Raw genomic sequence first — 17305 nt, forward strand, 5'->3', positions numbered from 1 at the left:
CTATATATTTATAGTACACCCTTTAAAACCACCTTTAATCTTCCAGTTTTTCAGGGCCTGTTTCACATCTTTGTTCTGTAGGCTATATAACAGAAGATTTAACATAGGAATCACAAGGGTGTAGAACAATTAGGTCATTTTGTCTTGATCTGGACAGTAGGAAGTATTTGGCCTGAAATATAAGAAAAGTACAGTTTCCTAGAAAATTGTCACAACATTTAAATGAGAGGTGAGGGTGGAGAAAGTTTTGAACCTCCCCTCAGTAGAGTGGATCTTCAAGATTGATAGGATGATATGACAGTAAGAGAAAACGACTCCTGAAATGGTACTTAGCTCAATAAAACCCAAAACAGTGAATAATGCCCATTCATTGACCTGTATATCAGAGTGGGAAAGGAAGAAAAGTGGAGGTAAGTCACAGAAGAAATGGTTAATCTCATTTGACCCACAGAAACATAGCAGAATGCTAATGTCGTGTGTATCAGAGCATCTGTCATCCCCACCAGGTAAACCCCAGCCACGAGCAGGAAGCACACCCTGCTGGACACGCTGACCACATAGAGCAAGGGGCTGCTGACAGGTTTGTATTGCTCATAGGCCACACTGCCAGCAGGAGACACTCAGAATTGGCAGAGATACAGAAGACCAAGAGTTGCACAGCAACAGCCATAGAAGGTGATTGATTTGTTCTTGGCAAATAGGTCCACGAGTATCTTGGGGTCAATTGCAGTGGAAATAGCAGAGGACACGGAAGGAGAGGTGACCGAGGAAAAAGTACATGGGTGTGTGCATCTGGGGATCCATCTTAATCAGGAATATCATCCCAAGTTTCGCCAAGTGGCCAATGAGATAAACAATTAGAACCATGGTAAATATGGTCACTTTGTCCTCAGTGTTCTCAGTAATTCCCAAGAAAATAAATCCAGTTACGGAGGAGCAATTCCCTCCATCCATTTTTCATTGTTCTTGTCTGAGCTTTTAGAAAATGATCAAGAAAAGAACACATGGATGTGTAACACTTCTGCACATCTGCAATATATCGTAAGATAGAACACAATTCTATCTGCAATTGTCTTTATATTCAGAAAATTATACATTCATGCACACACTCTTTAAAAAGGCATAACTGTTATTACTCAATAAAAACAATGTCAATGTATGACAAAACCAATACAGTATTGTAAAGTAAAATTTAAAAAAATAATAAATTTTTAAAAAAGAAAAAAGAAACAAAGTTGCACTGAAGGACATACAGTCCCAAATGATTAAAAAAAAAAAAAAAAAAAACACCTGGTATAGAACATTGGGAAATTGAACAAAATCTAAATGTAATTAGTGAGGCATGTTACTTTCTACAAGCTTGTCCCTGAGCCTTCCTTTCTTTACTTCAGAGAATACATTTGATGAATTTACCTGTCTTCTCCTCTTCAAAATAATGTGGGTGAGACTCTAATATTAGAGATATCTGGCTGTAAGTGTCAGGACTAAGCATTTTCTATGAATATTCATGTGGATGCAAAACAAGGTCGTAATTTTAATATTTCTCAAAACCATGATTGTTTTAAGAGTATCTGTGTCAGTTCCAGAAATAATGAGCATATCATGGGTTGATCATAATAAAATAATTATGTTTCTGGTTTTGGTTTATGTTATATTCAGTGTTTGGTGAGACATTAAGCAAGTATTAATGAGCAGTTCTCTAGATGTGTATTTTTGTTTTGTCATAATATTAATTACCTTTTTGTGGGAATTGTCTGGTGCCAAAGAAAGAATCACTTTACTCATTGAAGGGAAACATTTCTACAAACTTATTTGACACAAATATTTTTATCTCTTGAGCTACTCTGTAGCTCAGCTGGCAAAGAATCAGCCTGCAATACAGGAGACCCTGGTTCGATTCCTGTGCCAGGAAGATCCCTGGAGAATGGGTAGGCTACCCAATCCAATATTCTTGTGCTTCCCTGGTGGCTCAGATGGTAGAGAATCTACCTGCAATATGGGAGATCTGGGTTCGATCCCTGGGTTGGGAAGATCCCCTGAAGAAAAGAACAGCTATCCACCCTGGTGAAATATTAAAAAAGACTTTTTCTTTATAAAATGGAAATGAGATGAGAGATAATAAATGCTGTGGGCTTCCCTTATAGCTGAGCTGGTGAAGAATCTGCCTGCATTGAGGGAGACCTGGGTTTGATCCCTGGGTTGGGAATGAGCTCTTGGAGAAGGAAATAGCTACCCACTCCAGTATTTTAGCCTGGAGAATTCCATGGACTGTATAGTTCCTGGGGTCACAAGGAGTCAGACACGACTGACTGACTTTCACTTTCTTGTTTCTGAAATATATAGAATTATCTCCATTGTGTCTGCATGCATTTATATGTGTGTCACGTGTTTGCATGTGTGTGTGTCTTGGATAATATGTGAAAACTGGAATGTGAGTGATGTGCATATTTTTTAGACCTAAAGAATATGACATATTGTTCACTTGAAGTTCATTTTTTCACAGGTTGTTATTTGTAAGATGGAACCTCAACTGCTTTTGAAATAAAGCAACAAGAACCTTCCAACTAATGTTTATACTTGGTGGTGGTGGTGTTTAGTCACTAAGTCATGTTTGGAACTTTAGCGACCCCCTGGACTGTAGCCCACCAGGCTCAACTGTCCATAGGATTCTGTACAGTTTGATACCATCTGACCATGGTCAACATCAAGAATAACAGTATACAGACAAGTTATTTAACCTGTGCCATTTTGAGATAGTGATTATATAGCAAAAGAAAACTGAAGCACTATGAATAGAATATAAGCAGAGGGGAAAAATGTTTTATTGATTATTAATTATTCCCATTACATAATTTTATGAAATCATTTTTAATGTTTGTATTATTATGTAATGCTATGTATTATTATGTAATATAAATGTTAGATTTATAGGTGAAGTGAAGAAACTATTTGCAAAACATTTTTGCAACAAAGAATTTGTAGCTAGACTATACAAAAAGGTTTATAAATAATAAAAACACAATCCAGTTAAAAATAAGGACATGATTTGAACAGATACCTCACCAATAGATATATAAATGGCTATTAAATAATGATATAATAAATAATAATGATGAAAATAATAATAAACAGCAAAAACATAAGTTATAGAAATATATTTTGCAATTATACATGTCCTTTTATGTCCAGGCTTCAAGTGAATGTTCTCTGTGGTGCTTCCCACTGTCACATCAGTTGATCAGCTACTGAAGACACAGGTTATATGCTTAGTAGCTCATTGTGTTTCTGATAGCAGAGAAGGATGTTCCATACTTTCAGTAATACTTTCACACATAAAGATAAAAGATAGGGAGGAAAACAAACACTTTGCTTGCAATTAACCTTTAGTCTACAAGATGCCACTTAGAAAAAGTTTTCAAATTAATTTGATTGGATATAGAAGGTTCTTGACTTGGTATTGGACAGCGCTTAAGAAAAGGTATTTGATTTTGTATTATTGCTTTCCTAGCATCCCTGCCTTACACCATCATGTTGCACTTTATGTATTTAAATTGATTAAAGAAATATATGTATTTAAGATCTATCAAGTGTTTAAAATGATTCAGGCATGATTCTCAGCATTTAGTCAAACATGCAACAGTCACTGATGTAGGTACTATATTCTCTTCATTTTACAGGTCAGAGAATTGAGACAGAAAAATTAAGCAACTTGATCAAAGTGCAACTGACTAGTTGGGTACAAGAGATAGCAAAGGAAACCAAAGGAATCTGTCTTCCTTCCTAATCCAGCAATTTCGTAAATGCAATCTTGTTAATGAAATATTCTACACATGAAAACACACAGAGACACAATCTCAGGTTCTTACTATATCTTTTAAGACAACCTATTACAATCTGTTCTAGAATTAACTCCCAGCTCCTAATGGTTGGAAGTGACAGATTTTATTTGGGGGGGGTGGGGGCTCCAATATCACTGCAAATGGTGACTGCAGCCATGAAATTAAAAGACACTTGCTCCACGAAAGAAAAGGTATGACAAACCTAGACACTATATTAAAAAGCAGAGACATTACTTAAGCAACAAAGGTCCATCGGGTCAAAGCTATAGTTTTTCCAGTAGTCATGTATGGATGTGAAAAATGGACCATAAAGAAAGCTGAGTGCCAAAGAATTGATGCTTTTGAACTGTCATGTTGGAGAAGACTCTTGAGAATCCCTTGGCCTGTAAGAAGATCAAACCAGTTAATAATAAAGGAATATTCACTGGAAGGACTGATGCTGAAGCTGAAGCTCCAATACTTTGGTCACCTAATGTGAAGAACTGACTCATTGGAAAAGACCCCATAGCTGGAAACGATTAAAGGCAAGAGGAGAAGGAGATGACAGAGGGTGAGATGGTTGGATGGCATCACCAACTCGATGGACATGAGTTTGAACAAGCTCCAGGAGTTGGTGATGGACAGGGAAGCCTGGCGTGCTGCAGTCCGTGGGATTGCAAAGAGTCAGACACGACTGAGTGACTGAACTGAACTGAATAGTTGGAAAGTTATTCAACTATTCAGTTCAATTCAGTTCAGTTCAGTTGCTCAGTCGTGTCCGATCTTTGCGACCCCATGAATTGCAGCGCGCCAGGCCTCCCTGTCCATCACCAACTCCCGGAGTTCACTCAGATTCACCTCCATCGAGTCAGTGATGCCATCCAGCCATCTCATCCTCAGTCGTCCTCTTCTCCTGCCCCCAATCCCTCCCAGCATCAGAGTCTTTTCCAATGAGTCAACTCTTTGCATGAGGTGGCCAAAGTACTGGAGTTTCAGCTTTAGCATCAGTCCTTCCAAAGAAATTCCAGGGATGATCTCCTTCAGAATGGACTGGTTGGATCTTCTAGCATTCCAAGGGACTCTCAAGAGTCTTCTCCAACACCACAGTTCAAAAGCATCAATTCTTCGGCGTTCAGCCTTCTTCACAGTCCAGCTCTCACATCCATACATGACCACAGGAAAAGCGATAGCCTTGACTAGACGGACCTTAGTCGGCAAAACAATGTCTCTGCTTTTGAATAAACTATCTAGGTTTGTCATAACTTTTCTTCCAAGGAGTAAGCATCTTTTAATTTCATGGCTGCAATCACCATCTGCAGTGATTCTGGAGCCCCCAAAAATAAAGTTTGACACTGTGTCCACTGTTTCCCCATCTATTTCCCATGAAGTGATGGGACCAGATGCCACGATCTTCGTTTTCTGAATGTTGAGCTTTAGGCCAACTTTTTCACTCTCCACTTTCACTTTCATCAAGGGGCTTTTAAGTTCCTCTTCACTTTCTGCCATAAGGGTGATGTCATCTGCATATCTGAGGTTTTGATGTTTCGGCAATCTTGAGTTTGCAGCAATTTTGAAACTTATAAGTGTTTCCTTTATCTTGGGGCTATGAAATGTATTTGGCTCTGTGAAAACAAGTGTTTGATAAAATGTTTGTGTGAGAAGTTGTGTATGTGCTGGCAAGGTTGTTGCAGGTTCTTAGCTACAGTTTGTCCCAGGCATTGCAGGGGTAAAAGAATCTGCCTGCCAATGCAGGATAAGCAAGAGATACAGGTTCCATCCCTGGGTGGGGAAGATTCCCTGGAGGAGGAAATGGCAACCCACTCCAATATTCTTGTCTGGATAATTCCAAGGACAAAAGAGTCTGGTGGGCTATAGTCCATGGGGTTGCAAAGAGTTGGACACAACTGAGCATACACACAGCTGGAGTTTGTAGTCAGGGATTTAGATGACTCCTGGAACCTTATATCTCAGGAGGGATTTATCTTTGGTTTTAAGACTTTTTTATTTTTTATTTATTTTTTTAATTGGCATTTTTTTAAATTTTTTTAATTTTAAAATCTTTAATTCTTAATGCGTTCCCAAACATGAACCCCCCTCCCACCTCCCTCCCCATAACATCTCTCTGGGTCATCCCCATGCACCAGCCCCAAATATGCTGTATCCTGCGTCAGACATAGACTGGCGATTCAATTCTTACATGACAGTATACATGTTAGAATGCCATTCTCCCAAATCATCCCACCCTCTCCCTCTCCCTCTGAGTCCAAAAGTCCATTATACACATCTGTGTCTTTTTTCCTGTCTTGCATACAGGGTCGTCATTGCCATCTTTCTAAATTTCATATATATGTGTTAGTATACTGTATCGGTGTTTTTCTTTCTGGCTTACTTCACTCTGTATAATCGGCTCCAGTTTCATCCATCTCATCAGAACTGATTCAAATGAATTCTTTTTAATGGCTGAGTAATACTCCATTGTGTATATGTACCATAGCTTTCTTATCCATTCATCTGCTGATGGACATCTAGGTTGCTTCCATGTCCTGGCTATTATAAACAGTGCTGCGATGAACATTGGGGTACATGTGTCTCTTTCAATTCTGGTTTCCTCAGTGTGTATGTCCAGCAATGGGATTGCTGGGTCATACGGTAGTTCTATTTGCAATTTTTTAAGGAATCTCCACACTGTTCTCCATAGTGGCTGTACTAATTTGCATTCCCACCAACAGTGTAGGAGGGTTTCCTTTTCTCCACACCCTCTCCAGCATTTATTGCTTGCTTGCACACTTTTGGATTGCAGCCATTCTGACTGGTGTGAAGTGGTACCTCATTGTGGTTTTGATTTGCATTTCTCTAATAATGAGTGATGTTGAGCATCTTTTCATGTGTTTGTTAGCCATCCGTATGTCTTCTTTGGAGAAATGTCTATTTAGTTCTTTGGCCCATTTTTTGATTGGGTCGTTTATTTTTCTGGAATCAAGCTGCATGTGCTGCTTGTATATTTTTGAGATTAGTTGTTTGTCAGTTGCTTCATTTGCTATTATTTTCTCCCATTCAGAAGGCTGTCTTTTCACCTTGCTTATATTTTCCTTTGTTGTGCAGAAGCTTTTAATTTTAATTAGATCCCATTTGTTTATTTTTGCTTTTATTTCCAATATTCTGGGAGGTGGATCTTAGAGGATCCTGCTGTGATTTATGTCTGAGAGTGTTTTGCCTACGTTCTCCTCTAGGAGTTTTATAGTTTCTGCTCTTACATTTAGATCTTTAATCCATTTTGAGTTTATTTTTGTGTGTGGTGTTAGAAAGTGATCTAGTTTCATTCTTTTACAAGTGGTTGACCAGTTTTCCCAGCACCACTTGTTAAAGAGATTGTCTTTATTCCATTGTATATTCTTGCCTCCTTTGTCAAAGATAAGGTGTCCATATGTGTGTGGATTTATCTCTGGGTTTCTATTTTGTTCCATTGATCCATACGTCTGTCTTTGTGCCAGTACCATACTGCTTTGATGACTGTGGCTTTGTAGTAGAGCCTGAAGTCAGGCAAGTTGATTCCTCCAGTTCCATTCTTCTTTCTCAAGATTGCTTTGGCAATTCGAGGTTTTTTGTATTTCCATACAAATCTTGAAATTATTTGTTCTAGTTCTGTGAAAAATATGGCTGGTAGCTTGATAGGGATTGCATTGAATTTGTAAATTGCTTTGGGTAGTATACTCATTTTCACTATATTGATTCTTCCAATCCATGAACAAGGTATATTTCTCCATCTATTAGTGTCCTCTTTGATTTCTTTCATCAGTGTTTTATAGTTTTCTATATATAGGTCTTTAGTTTCTTTAGGTAGATATATTCCTACGTATTTTATTCTTTTCGTTGCAATGGTGAATGGAATTGTTTCCTTAATTTCTTTTTCTACTTTCTCATTATTCGTGTATAGGAATGCAAGGGATTTCTGCTTGTTGATTTTATATCCTGCAACTTTACTATATTCATTGATTAGCTCTAGTAATTTTCTGGTGGAGTCTTTAGGGTTTTCCATGTAGAGGATCATGTCATCTGCAAACAGTGAGAGTTTTACTTCTTCTTTTCCAATTTGGATTCCTTTTATTTCTTTTTCTGCTCTGATGGCTGTGGCCAAAACTTCCGGAACTATTTTGAATAGTAGCGGTGAAAGTGGACACCCTTGTCTTGTTCCTGACTTTAGGGGAAATGCTTTCAATTTTTCACCATTGAGGATAATGTTTGCTGTGGGTTTGTCGTATATAGCTTTTATTATGTTGAGTTATCTTCCTTCTATTCCTGCTTTCTGGAGAGTTTTTATCATAAATGGATGCTGAATTTTGTCAAAGGCCTTCTCTGCATCTATTGAGATAATCATATGGTTTTTATTTTTCAATTTGTTAATGTGGTGAATTACATTGATTGATTTGTGGATATTGAAGAATCCTTGCATCCCTGGGATAAAGCCCACTTGGTCATGGTGTATGATCTTTTTAATGTGTTGTTGGATTCTGATTGCTGGAATTTTGTTGAGGATTTTTGCATCTATGTTCATCAGTGATATCGGCCTGTAGTTTTCTTTTTTTGTGACATCTTTGTCAGGTTTTGGTATTAGGGTGATGGTGGCCTCATAGAATGAGTTTGGAAGTTTACCTTCCTCTGCAATTTTCTGGAAGAGTTTGAGTAGGATAGGTGTTAGCTCTTCTCGAAGTTTTTGGTAGAATTCAGCTGTGAAGCCGTCTGGACCTGGGCTTTTGTTTGCTGGAAGATTTCTGATTACAGTTTCAATTTCTGTGCTTGTGATGGGTCTGTTAAGATTTTCTATTTCTTCCTGGTTCAGTTTTGGAAAATTGTACTTTTCTAAGAATTTGTCCATTTCTTCCACGTTGTCCATTTTATTGGCATACAACTGCTGATAGTAGTCTCTTATGATCCTTTGTATTTCTGTGTTGTCTGTTGTGATCTCCATTTTCATTTCTAATTTTATTGATTTGATTTTTCTCTCTTTGCTTCTTGATGAGTCTGGCTAATGGTTTGTCAATTTTATTTATCCTTTCAAAGAACCAGCTTTTGGCTTTGTTGATTTTTGCTATGGTCTCTTTTGTTTCTTTTGCATTTATTTCTGCCCTAATTTTTAAGATTTCTTTCCTTTTACTAACTCTGGGGTTCTCCAATTCTTCCTTTTCTAGTTGCTTTAGTTGTAGAGTTAGGTTATTTATTTGACTTTTTTCTTGTTTCTTGAGGTATGCCTGTATTGCTATGAACTTTCCTCTTAGCACTGCTTTTATAGTGTCCCACAGGTTTGGGGTTGTTGTGTTTTCATTTTCATTCGTTTCTATGCATATTTTGATTTCTTTTTTTATTTCTTCTGTGATTTGTTGGTTATTCAGAAGTGTGTTGTTCAACCTCCATATGTTGAAATTTTTAATAGTTTTTCTCCTGTAATTGAGATCGACTCTTAATGCATTATGGTCAGAAAAGATGCTTGGAATGATTTCGATTTTTTTGAATTTATCAAGTTTAGATTTATGGCCCAGGGTGTGATCTATCCTGGAGAAGGTTCCATGAGCACTTGAAAAAAAGGTGAAATTCATTGTTTTGGGGTGAAATGTCCTATAGATATCAGTTAGGTCTAACTGATCTAATGTATCACTTAAAGTTTGCGTTTCTTTGTTAATTTTCTGTTTAGTTGATCTGTCCATAGGTGTGAGTGGGGTATTAAAGTCTCCCACTATTATTGTGTTATTGTTGATTTCCCCTTTCATACTTGTTAGCATTTGTCTTACATATTGCGGTGCTCCTATATTGGGTGCATATATATTTATAATTGTCATATCTTCTTCTTGGATTGATCCTTTGATCATTATGTAGTGGCCTTCTTTGTCTCTTTTCACAGCCTTTGTTTTAAAGTCTAGTTTATCGGATATGAGTATTGCCACTCCTGCTTTCTTTTGGTCTCTATTTGCATGATATATCTTTTCCCAGCCCTTCACTTTCAGTCTGTATGTGTCCCTTGTTTTGAGGTGGGTCTCTTGTAAGCAGCATATAGAGGGGTCTTGTTTTTGTATCCATTTGGCCAGTCTTTGCCTTTTGGTTGGGGCATTCAACCCATTTACGTTTAAGGTAATTATTGATAAGTGTGATCCCATTACCATTTACTTTATTGTTTTGGGTTCGGGTTTATACACCGTTTTCATGTTTCCTGTCTAGAGAATATCTTTTAGAATTTGTTGGAGAGCTGGTTTGGTGGTGCTGAATTCTCTCAGCTTTTGCTTGTCTGTAAAGCTTTTGATTTCTCCTTCGTATTTGAATGAGATCCTTGCTGGGTACAGTAATCTGGGCTGTAGGTTATTATCTTTCATCACTTTAAGTATGTCTTGCCATTCCCTCCTAGCCTGAAGAGTTTCTATTGAAAGATCAGCTGTTATCCTTATGGGAATCCCCTTGTGTGTTATTTGTTGTGTTTCCCTTGCTGCTTTTAATATTTGTTCTTTGTGTTTGATCTTTGTTAATTTGATTAATATGTGTCTTGGGGTGTTTCGCCTTGGGTTTATCCTATTTGGAACTCTCTGTGTTTCTTGGACTTGGGTGATTATTTCCTTTCCCATTTTAGGGAAGTTTTCAACTATTATCTCCTCAAGGATTTTCTCATGATCTTTCTTTCTGTCTTCTTCTTCTGGGACTCCTATAATTCGAATGTTGGAGCATTTCATATTGTCCTGGAGGTCTCTGAGATTGTCCTCGTTTCTTTTAATTCATTTTTCTTGTTTCCTCTCTGATTCATTTATTTCTACCATTCTATCTTCTATTTCACTAATCCTATCTTCTGCCTCCGTTATTCTACTATTTGTTGCCTCCAGAGTGTTTCTGATCTCATTTATTGCATTATTCATTATATTTTGACTCTTTTTTATTTCTTCTAGGTCCTTGTTAAACCTTTCTTGCATCTTCTCAATCCTTGTCTCTAGGCTATTTATCTGTGATTCCATTTTGATTTCAAGATTTTGGATCATTTTCACTATCAATATTCGGAATTCCTTCTCAGGTAGATTCCCTACTTCTTCCTCTTTTGTTTGGTTTGGTGGGCAACTCTCCTGTTCCTTTACCTGCTGAGTATTCCTCTGTCTCTTCATCTTGGTTATATTGCTGCGTTTGGGGTGGCCTTTTTATATTCTGGTAATTTGTGGAGTTCTCTTTATTATGGAGCTTCCTCACTGTGGGTGGGGTTCTATCAGTGGCTTGTCAAGGTTTCCTGGTTAGGGAGGCTTGTGTTGGAGTTCTGGTGGGTGGAGCTGGGTTTCTTCTCTCTGGAGTGCAGTGGAGTAACCAGTAATGGGTTATGAGACATCAAAGGTTTTGGAATAATTTTGAGCTGCCTGTATATTGAAGCTCAGGGGACTGTTCCCATGTTGCTGGAGAATTTGAGTGGTATGTCTTGTTTTGGAACTTGTTGGCCCTTGGGTGGAGCTTGGTTTCGGTGTAGGTATGAAGGCATTTGATGAGCTCCTATTGCTTAATCTTCCCTGAATTCAAGAGTTCTCTAATGTTTTCAGGCTTTGGATTTAAGCCTCCTGCTTCTGGTTTTCAGTTTTATTTTTACAGTAGCCTCTAGACTTCTCCATCTATACAGCACCGATGATAAAACATCTAGGTTAAAGATGAAAAGTTTCTCCACATTGAGGGACACTCAGAGAGGTTCACTGAGTTACAAGGAGAAGAGAAGACGGAGGGGGTAGTTAGAGGTAACTGGAATGAGATGCGGTGAGATCAAAAGAGGAGAGAGCAAGGTAGCCAGTAGTCACTTCCTTATGTGCGCACTATAGTCTGGACCCCTCAGAGGTATTTACAGAGTTACACGGGGAAGAGGAGAGGGAGGAAGTAGACAGAGGTGACCAGGAGGATAAGAGAGAGGAATGAGAAGGAGAGAGACAAATCCTGCCAGTAACCAGTTCCTTAGGTGTTCTCCACCGTCTGGAACACACAGAGATTCACAGAGTTGGATAGAGAAGAGATAGGGGAGAAAAGAGACAGAGGCCACCTGGTGGAGAAAAAGGAGTGTCCAAAGGAGGAGAGAGTGGTCAAGCCAGTAATCTCGCTCTCAGGTAAACTTGGGTAGTGAAGTTTGGGTTTTTAAATGTACAAAATTGACAACAAAAACCTAAGCGCAAAGATTAAAAATCTAGAGTAGAGGTTGGATTTTCAAAGATACAATATTAAAGAAAAGCAGAAGGAAAAAAGGAAGAAAGAAAGAAAAAAAAACAAGAATTATTAAAACAAACAAAACAAACAACAAACAAACAAAACAAAAAACTACCAACAACCATCCAAAGACTATATATGGTGTTTGCCTTAAAAAAAAAAAAGGCTTTTTTTAAAAAATAGTAATAGTAGGTTATAGAAATAAAAATTAGAGGAGAAATAGAAGACTTAACAATTTTTTAAAAAGTTAGAAAAAAAAGGAAAAAGAAAAACAAACAAACAAACAAAAAAAAGGAATGATTTTAAAAATAGTAAAAATATATCTAGCCCTTCTCTGATGTTGTGGGCCGTGTGGGATCACTTCCAAGGTGGTTCCCTCTGTTTAACTTCTTCTGTTTGCTGGTTTTTTAGGCTCACTAGTTCAGTCGCGCTGTGGGGAGGGGGGATGCTGCAAACAAATAGCACTGTCGTGTGCACACAGTGTCTCAGCCCCGCTTGACCTGTCCCTTCTCGCGGCGCACAAACCGCTCCGGCTCTACGATGCTCAGCCGGGAACCGTCTGGGGCCAGCCCTAGGCTGCGTGCACTTCCCCGGTCCAAGCCGCTCAGGTTCAGCGCTCAGGTAGCCCTCAGAGGCACAGATTCGGCTGGGACTGTGCTTTGTGCCCTTCCCAGGTCCGAGTAGCTCAGGAGTTTGGCGAGCGCGATCGCCGCGGCTTGTCACCTTTTCTGCCGCTGCTGCTTAGCTTTCTGGGTGGACCACTGGCGCACCCCGTGAGGCAGATTGTGACTGTCCAGCACCCCCAGAAGTCTTAGCAAAGGAGTCTGCTTGCAGTTAGGTAAGTAAAGTCTCTCCGGGTCTGCAATTGCCCCTTTCCAGTCCTTACGGCTCTAGCTGCCTGTCCCCAGCGGGGGATGGTCTGCAGCCAGCTTTTTCCATTCCGTCCTTTGTTCTGTGCTCGGTCCTGGCAGTGTCTTATGTTCGAGCTTTTCGCGTGGTAGCTATCCCACAGTCTGGTTTGCTAGCCCAAATTAGATCGTTCTGGTTGCGCGTGGGGCGTTCCTGCCCGATTCTTGCAAAGCACTGCAGCCCGCGCCTCCCGTGCGTCCCTGCCCTGCCCCCACTTCCCAATGGCGGATGCAGGCGTCTGTGCTGCTTTTCCGCTGGGGGAGTTACTGGTGGGCTTGTAATCTCTTGGTTTTAATTATTTATTTATTTTTCCTTCCTGTTATGTTGCCCTCTGTGTTTCCAAGGCTCGCCACAGACTCAGCAGGGAGAGGGTTTCCTGGTGTTTGGAAACCTCTCTTCTTAAAATTCCCTTCCCGGGACGGGCTTCCCTTCCCGGGACGGAGCTCCCTCCCCACCTCCTTTGTCTCCTTTTTCGTCTTTATATTTTTTCCTACCTGTTTTTGAAGACAATGGTCTGCTTTTCTGGTTGCCTGATGTCCTCTGCCAGCCTACAGAAGTTGTTTTGTGGAGTTTGCTCGGTGTTGAAATGTTCTTTTGAGGAATTTGTGAGGGAGAAAGTGGTCTTCCCGTCCTATTCCTCCACCATCTTTACAGTTCCCTTAAGACTTTTTTAGAAGCATCTTTTACGTCTTTGTTTCTCAAACTATAAATCAAGGGATTCAGCACTGGGATGATGATGGTGTAGAACACTGAGATGATTTTATCAGTGTTGGGAGAAAACAGGTAGCTAGGTCATGAGTAAACGAAGAGCAGAGTTCCCTGGTAGATGGCCACGGATGTCAGGTGAGAGGTACACGTAAAGAAGGTCTTCTTCCTCCCACTGGAAGAACGTATCTTTAAGACTGAGAGGAGAATGTAAAAGTAGGAGATGATGATGACAAGGAAGCAGGTAATTTCCACTGAGCTGCTGTATGTGGAGAGAAGCCACTCAATAAGTGACGTGTCTGTGCACAATCACTTAAGCAAGGAAGGGAGGCCACAGAAAAAAATGATTAATGACAGCTTTGTCACAGTATTTCAGAATAAACGTAAAGGATGTGTGCACCAGGGAACTCATATTGCCTCCAAAGTATGACAAGACGATCAACCATATGCAGATGTCCCGACACATCACAGCCGTGTATGGTAAAGGGTTACAGATGGCGATATAGCGGTCATACGCCATGGCAGCCAAGATAAAGGATTCGGTATCTGCAAAAGTACAGAAAAAATAGAACTGCTGGGCACAGCCGTGATAGGAAATGGACTTGTTCTGAGAGAAAGTGGACAGGCATTTTGGGAATGATGACTGAAGAATAGCAAAGGTCTACAAAGGATAGGAAACTACCACACAATTGCACTCATCTCACAAGCTAGTAAAGTAATGCTCAAAATTCTCCAAGCCAGGCATCAGCAATACATGAACTGTGAACTTCCTGATGGTCAAGCTGGTTTTAGAAAAGGCAGAGGAACCAGAAATCAAATTGCCAACATCCACTGAATCATGGAAAAAGCAAGAGAGTTCTAGAAAAACATCTATTTCTGCTTTATTGACTATGCCAAAGCCTTTGACTGTGTGGATCACAACAAACTGTGGAAAATTCTGAAAGAGATGGGAATACCAGACCACCTGACCTGCCTCTTGAAAAATCTGTATGCAGGTCAGGAAGTAACAATTAGAACTGGACATGGAACAACAGACTGATTTCAAATAGGAAAAGGAGTACATCAAAGCTGTATATTGTCACCGTGCTTATTTAACTTATATGCAGAGTACATCATGAGAAACGCTGGACTGGAAGAAACACAAGCTGGAATCAAGATTGCTGGGAGAAATATCAATAACCTCAGATATGCAGATGACATCACCCTTATGGCAGAAAGTGAAGAGGAACTAAAAAGCCTCTTGATGAAAGTGAAAGAGGAGAGTGAAAAAGTTGGTTTAAAGCTCAACATTCAGAAAACGAAGATCATGGCATCCGGTCCCATCACTTCATGGGAAATAGTTGGGGAAACAGTGGACACAGTATCAGACTTTATTTTTTTGGGCTCCAAAATCACTGCAGATGGTGACTGCAGCCATGAAATTAAAAGACACTTACTCCTTGGAAGAAAAGTTATGACCAACCTAGATAGCATATTCAAAAGCAGAGACATTACTTTGCCGACTAAGGTCCATCTAGTCAAGGCTATGGTTTTTCCTGTGGTCATGTATGGATGTGAGAGTTGGACTGTGAAGAAGGCTGAGCGCCGAAGAATGGATGCTTTTGAACTGTGGTGTTGGAGAAGATTCTTTGAGAGTCCCTTGGACTGCAAGAAGATCCAACCAGTCCATCCTAAAGGAGATCAGTCCTAGGTGTTCATTGGAAGGACTGATGCTAAAGCTAAAACGCCAATACTTTGTCTGCCTCATGCGAAGAGTTGACTCATTGGAAAAGTCTCTGATGCTGGGAGGGACTGGGGGCAGGAGGAGAAGGGGACGACCGAGGATGAGATGGCTGGATGGCATCACTGACCTGATGGGCAAGAGTTTGGGTGAACTCTGGGAGTTGGTGATGGACAGGGAGGCTTGGTGTGCTGCAATTCATGGGGTCGCAAAGTGTTGGACACTACTGAGTGACTGAACTGAATGGCAGAGAGTTCTGACAAAGTGTGTTCCACTGGAGAAGGGAATGGAAACCACTTCAGCATTCTTACCTTGAGAACACCATAAACAGGATGGAAAGGAAAAAGGATATGACACTGAAAGATTAATTTCCCAGGTTGGTATGTGCCCAATATGGTACTGAAGAGTGAAGAAAAAGCTCCAGAAGGAATGAAGAGGCTGAGCCAAAGTGGAAACAACACTCATCTGTGGCTGTGACTGGTGGTGAAAGTAAAGCCCGATGCTGTAAAGAACAATACTGCATAGGAACCTGGAATGTTAGGTCCATGAATCGAGGTAAATTAGAAGTGGTCAAACAGAAGATGGCAAGAGTGAACATTGACATTTTAGTAATCAGTGAACTAAAATGGATGGGAATGGGTAAATTTAATTCAGATGATCATTATATCTATTACTGCGGGCAAGAATCCCTTAGAAGAAATGGAGTAGCCTTCCTAGTCAACAAAAGAGTCTGAAATGCAGTACTTGGGTGCACTCTCAAAAATGACAGATCTCTGTTTGTTTCCAAGGAAAACCATTCAGTATCACATAATCCAAGGCTATGCTCCAACCACTAATGCCAAAGAAGGTGAAATCGAATGGCTCTATTATTACCTCCAAGACCTTCTAGAACTAACACACCCAATATATGTCCTTTTCATCATAGGGGACTACAATGCAAAAGTAGGGAGTCAAGAGATACCTGGAGTAACAGGTAAGTTTGGTCTTTGAGTACAAAATGAAGCAGGGCAGAGTCTAACAGAGTTTTGCCAAGAGAATGCAGTGGTCATAGCAAACACTCTCTTCCAACAACATAAGAGATGACTCTACACATGGACATCACCAGACGGTCAATACCAAAATCAGATTGATTACATTCTTTGCAGCCAAAGATGGAGAAGCTCTATATAGGCAGCAGAAACAAGATTGGGAGCTGACTGTGGCTCAAATCATGAACTCTTTATTGCAAAATTCAGACTTAAGCTGAAAAAAGTAGGGGAAACCACGAGGCCATTCAGGTATGACCTAAATCAAATCCCTTATGATTGATTATACAGTGGAAGTGACAAATCAATTCAAGGGATTAGATCTGATAGACAGAGTGCCTAAAGAACTATAAATGGAGGTATGTAACATAAAGGAGATGGTGATCAAAATCATCCCCATGAAAACTTCCATAAGACCCAGCAATCCCACTCCTGGGTATATTCCCTGAGAAAACCATAATTCAAAGAGATACACAGCACTATAGATAATAGCCAGGACATTGGAGCAACCGAGAGGTACACTGACAGATGAATGGATAAAGAAGGTGTGAAAGTGAAGTCGCTCAGTCGTGTCCGACTCTTTGCGACCCCATGGACTGTAGCCCACCACGCTCCTCCATCCATGGGATTCTCCAGGCAAGAGTACTGGAGTGGGGTGCCATTTCCTTCTCCAGGGGATCTTCCCAACCAAGGGATCGAACCCAGGTCTCCCGCATTGTGGGCAGATGCTTTACCATCTGAGCCACGAGGGAAGACAGTACATATGTATACTGGAATATTGCTCAGTCATAGAAAGTAATGAATTTGTGTCAGTTCTAATTAGGTGGATGAATCTAGAGTGAAGTGCTATATAGAATGAAGGAAGTCAGAAAGAGAAAAACAAATATTGTATATTAATGCAAATAAAATGGAATGTAGAGAAATAGTACTGA

General features: G+C 39.9%; 2 pseudogenes; both read right to left on the minus strand.

The window, feature by feature from the left end:
- LOC138416270 (olfactory receptor 5W2-like) lies at positions 1-954 on the minus strand (annotated as a pseudogene).
- A 12617-nt stretch (positions 955-13571) lies between these two features.
- Positions 13572-15673, minus strand: LOC138416271 (olfactory receptor 5I1-like; annotated as a pseudogene).
- Positions 15674-17305: the final 1632 nt, after the last annotated feature.

The sequence above is a fragment of the Ovis canadensis genome, chromosome 12 (assembly GCF_042477335.2).
Source record: "Ovis canadensis isolate MfBH-ARS-UI-01 breed Bighorn chromosome 12, ARS-UI_OviCan_v2, whole genome shotgun sequence".
Taxonomy (NCBI): Eukaryota; Metazoa; Chordata; class Mammalia; order Artiodactyla; family Bovidae; genus Ovis; species Ovis canadensis.